The sequence below is a fragment of the Astatotilapia calliptera genome, chromosome 7 (genome assembly GCF_900246225.1).
Source record: "Astatotilapia calliptera chromosome 7, fAstCal1.2, whole genome shotgun sequence".
Classification (NCBI taxonomy): domain Eukaryota; kingdom Metazoa; phylum Chordata; class Actinopteri; order Cichliformes; family Cichlidae; genus Astatotilapia; species Astatotilapia calliptera.
Window position 1 is genome coordinate 27,035,264 of NC_039308.1, and position 5,326 is coordinate 27,040,589.

The 5,326-nt window shown below is 38.5% G+C and overlaps 1 long non-coding RNA gene across 1 annotated transcript; it reads left to right on the forward strand.

Moving 5' to 3' along the window:
- Positions 1-3,280: 3,280 nt before the first annotated feature.
- LOC113025910 (uncharacterized) lies at positions 3,281-4,769 on the forward strand. Its single transcript, XR_003272843.1, has 4 exons — positions 3,281-3,890; positions 4,048-4,200; positions 4,487-4,570; positions 4,672-4,769. It is a non-coding gene; the product is annotated as an uncharacterized LOC113025910 (long non-coding RNA).
- The last annotated feature ends 557 nt before the right edge of the window (positions 4,770-5,326 follow it).

A 5,326-nucleotide genomic window follows, 5' to 3' on the forward strand; every position in this document is an offset into this window, starting at 1 on the left:
GACAATACTGACAACATGACAAAGATAATGGATGTGCAATGGTGTAGAGTGCAGAGATGTTGGAATAGATTATAGAATAAATGGTTAATGGATGGATAAGTAGTTACTATATGTACAGTACACTGAAAAAATGGGAATTGGCAGGCTTTTGAATTTGCACAAATGAATTTAGTTAATGCTACACAAGCCTCTCCTGTTTCTCTTATTTACATGATTAAATAAAGTACCAGTTACTTGATTATAAATAGTACTGAGACTACTCATTTTTCTTGCATTGATTTAAAGTGACTAAATTAGAATACTAAAACCATTGTAATCATGTTTGACCACAACCGGAAATGATGCAATATATTCAAAGACAACAACTAAATGTGATTGGATAATAAGACCTACCTTATCCAATAAGACAACAACATAATTTAAGGACAGCGCAATTGACCGCCAGATTCTGGAAGACTGTTCAGCCGCATGCAACCTTTGGCACTGAGTCAGGCATAGTGAGAAGGTAAGTAATTTAAATACATTTGTTTTAGTTGGGTACGTTTTCACAGAATTGTTGTAGTGCATGCTATATGAAACGTAATCTGTAATGCATCTACATGTTGTTTTTACAGTGCTAGCTAAAGTTGGTATTAGCTTTGTGGCTAAAGCTGAAAAATATTAACGAATTGCACATAGTCGGGAGAAAGCAGCTGTTGTCAGTCAGATATGGAATTTATGCATGTGACAGAGAGCACTGACGTTTTTGATGGCTTAGCAAGTTAAAACGTCACTGAGAGAGCGCAATAGTGTTTGTGTTACTCGTGCTAGCTATGGCTACAGGAAACCCTGGTTTTATGTTAAAGTGCTTTAGAAATAAAGTTGGTATGGTATGGTATGGTACAGTGGGTAATTAGTCTGGCTGTAACCGTCAGAGTTTCAGAAGCTGGGAGGGCCACAGTGCCATACCTTAATTCTTGCTGATGACATGCACTCAAGTTATAATAAGCAACCTGCCACCTTAGACGTGGGTTTGAGAACCTGTACCCATAAATGCCAAATCATTTTTCCATTTAGTCATTGTTTTAGGTAGGGATGGGTATTGATAAGATTTTAACGATTCCGATTCCATTTTCGATTCTGTTTAACGATTCGATTCTTTATCGATTCTCTTATCGATTCTTTTTTTTTTTTTTAAAAAGGAGAACACTAAGGTCGATTAGCTCAGAGCTTTGTTTTATATCTTCTCTTTGAACAAGATAGAAATTTAGGAGTAACATGGCCTTACAAACCCAACAGTGAGATCTTGAGAGATCCAGCCTACGGCTCTTCAATGGGGTGTCACAGGGTCCCCAGGAAAAAAAAATTGTAAATGTAAAATAATAAAATAAATATTCTTGTGAGACATATCACATATTGACGGGGTCGGGTTATGTTAAAAAGTATAAATTGTTATACTTTGTTCATTGGTTCAAAGGTACCCCACACTTCTTTTTTTGTTTGCTTGTTTGTTCTGGTGTATTTTTCATTTGAACTGTTACTCTGCCAGAGTACTCATATTTACAAGATGGCATTGAACGCCCCATTGGTGTATCAGGAAAACTATTTTGTACGTATGTTCCTTGAAGGGGATTGAAGTCGTTCTTTTTTCCACCGCAGCGAAGGGCTAGGAGTAGGAGAGGAGCTGCTGTATGTTTTTGTTATCGAATCGATCTGATTGTGAAATAAAGCATATGCAGTGAGAAAGCAACTCCAGGAGTCATCCCTGCCTTAAAGCTGCAACATTCTTCTGTAGCAATAACAAAGTATAACATAAATTGTTCTGTGGCAATTACACAAGAATATCCAGTAATGTCCCTGCCTACAATTAAACACATTCACTTACCAAAAATCGGGGGCATCTGCTGTGGCAAATGGGTGCAAGCCTTTGACCACAAACTTAGACACTGCTCGGTGACATTAGTCTATCCTGGCCTGAAAGGAGACGCTACCGGTAGACTGCAGCGAGAACTGCCAGCGAGCGCCAGCCAGACTCTGTCTGTCTCTCTCATCATGGTCACCTACATGTACAGTAATGGCAGGTCTTGTAATAAGGCAGATTGCGCTAACATAATATGCACTGTTAGTTGATTATTTACCTGCCGCATTAACGGGAGAGGACGTGCAAACGTTAGCGCTGCTGCTGGGTTGAGAGTCACGAGTCCGGAGCGGAATTAAAAACGCGTGTCATCGCGTGTTTTGTGAGCAAATGCTTTTGCATATTCGTAGTGTTTCCTCCCTTAAATGAAATATCTACTTTGCAAGTTGCCCTGTTGTCATCGGTTCTCATAAAATATAATCAAACTTTTGAGCGTTTGAGCCGCTTAGGCGCCGTGTTTCCTGCCAGGTAAATGACGCTCCGCAACGTGGTGACGTCATTCGGGGCGACTGGAATCGATAAGGGAATCGTTTGCAAAAATGGCAAACGATTCCAAGGAATTGAAACAGTGGGAACCGGTTCTCAACAAGAACCGGTTTTCGATACCCATCCCTAGTTTTAGGTGAAGTGTCACTTACTTGACTATTCTATCGGTCATGCCCAAATAATACAGCAGATATCTACAAGGAGATAAGTTTGTTCAACAGACTATGTCTTATTAAGTGATGTATTGTGAATTTTCCAACATCGGCCCAAAATATATTAGGACCCTTTCCCCCCCTCTTTTTTTCTAGTTTGTGTAGAACATATGTGAGCTGCTTCTCAAAACATTATGTATAAATGAGGGAAAGATTGGTACTTTAAAGAAACCATTGATGCTCTTCTGGACTGGAATACCTTTCTTCAATTAAAATTAATGTTTTTTGTGATGGTGGAATTTTTACCTTTATGATTACAGAAGTCAAAACATCAGATGATGATAGCTTACCATCTAAACTCCCCATCTCTTGGCAAGTCTGAATTAGAGGGCTCAGGTGTATCGGCCTTTCTAGTGGATTTGCTTAAAGAGGAGATAGCTTAAGTCATTAGGTACATATTCCCTGACATTCTAGAGGTCAACCTTGCACAGTGTGTGACATTAAAGGGCATAACTTATAGAAATGGAATGGTACTGGCCCAAAGGGCAGCAGGTGGATTGCCAGAATACTGAAAAACCATATCTGCATTGTACCACAGCATATTCTACATTGTCAGAGAGCTTGGTGGCTGGTACAGAGAGCACGACAGAGCTTTTGAGCTCCGCCTAGTATCCACAAGAATATTCACTCTCGCTTCGCTCTGTGAACTCCTTGATACTAATCCATTGGTTGACTATGAGATTGGATCAGTCCACATTGTGACTTTAAAAAGGCATATAGAAATAAAAGGTGTTCATATAAGTGTAATAGGTTCAGTCGCATGTATTTCATTAGATAAATTCTTCTTTTTTATGTCTGATCTTTATAACTTTGAGTATTGGGTATGGATAGCTTTATGAAAACTAAACTGAAATGATTCTTTCTGAATGTCTGATATTTAATTCTTTTTTTCCTACAGAGTCCTATGGGGAGTCCTATGGTCCTAAAGACTGTTTTGGCTGACGGAACCTGTCGAAGGCTCACTCTCTAATGGAGCGCCTGAATCAACTGAGGATCTCATCGTTGAAGTCAAGAGACAGTGTTGTCTTCAGGGCAGTTTCAGACTTCAGTTTATGGATTCCTTGTTTGGGAATGAGTTTCTTAACCTTACCTCAGTTTCAGAAGTAGCAGACAAGGGGACTCTTAAAGCTATTGACATGTCAAAGCCCACCACATGGATATAAAAAAGAGTAACAGAGTTGGTGAAACTCAAGATGGAAAAGACTTTTTCATACAGAAGACATGAAGTTGTTCGTGATGCACCAATGGTGGAGGCTTTCATGGCAAGGTGGCCTGCTCTATTTGATTTCCATGAGGTAAGGTTTGCCTCATACACGGTGTTCTTGTGTTATTAGCCTAAAATGGTTAAGGCACAGTTGTTATTTGACAGCCCATTTCTTCAGCATGAGTGATTGAGGCCTTCTTCCAGGTATTAAACCTTTGAAGCTCATTTCTCTGTGCTCATGTTTTCAGATCAACGCTGAGTTTAAGAGAATTGCCACTATCCCCCCTCAAACAAAGTTCCTGGCTCAGCTGGATCTCCACTTGGACAACCTGGTGAAGTTGGTCAACAGAAGAGGAGAGCTTGGACTAATACTGAAAAGAATTGTGGCATAAATGGATAATGTAAGTGATAAAGCCTCAACATTCACTTAACATGATCCTCTTTGGATGAAATTTTACAATTGTGGAAGATTTCAAATGTTTTCCCATGATAAATTCTCTCATTTTGTATTTTTACATCTGCTTGTTTTTTTAACCTTCACTTTGTCAACTTATTATTAATTGCCAGTAAACCTATTATTAATTTGTGTGCCTTTACTTTAAAAACATTCATGTAAAGTACACTATTAAAACTTAAATGAAGGACAAGAGCTGAATGAAGATGCTAATTACATACATTTCATTTCAGTGTGAAGATGTTGATGCTGAGTGTGTCAAGGGAGTGTGTATCTACATGGGTGAAGACCCTGGCATGCTTATCCAGGAGTATGTGGTATGTACTTGTCTTTTTTTTTTTTTCTTTTTCTTTTTGGACTTTCCACAGTGTGTCATATTACTTACTTGGAAATGACTAACATGGCTTCTTTTTTACAGGGCATGGAAGAACGTGCCATCAGTGAGACTGTTGAAGACACCACTGTTTGAATTTATCTTCTTAAAGAGCAAGCTTCAGCAGATGAACAAGAGTTGTCCTTGCAAGCATCAGGGTGGCGAAGACTTTGGATAATGTAGCATTTGCTGTGATAATGCTATTTGGACTAATGTATGCATTAAACCTTGCCTACCCTGCTGACCTTCGCTACAACTTTGACGTTTTCCAGAAGGTTTTCATGGAACTGGATGGAGCTAAACTCTCTAAAGTTCTTGCTTTCAAAAACCATCTGTTTCATTGAAAAGTCAAAGACTGCACTTCTGCAATTCTTTGCAGTTTTTCATTTTGTGTTCAGTAACGTTATACTGCTTATGTTTTTATTGCTTTCCCCTCGTGTGACTGCAATGCAGGATAATTTTTCCTTTTGGTATCATGTTGTAAGAAATTTCTACTGACGATTTTTAGCAATATGTTCTAAGTCAACCTTAATGTCCTGCTTACATGTTTAAAATGAAGATTAAAATTCATGTAGGTGTTTGGTATTAGTTATGTAACAATGTCATTTAAGGCTCAACTTAGTTGAAATCTTATACAGGTAAATACATGTACAGAAGCTGAAACTGTTGTCAAATAACACACAAGTTATATTTGGGTAAA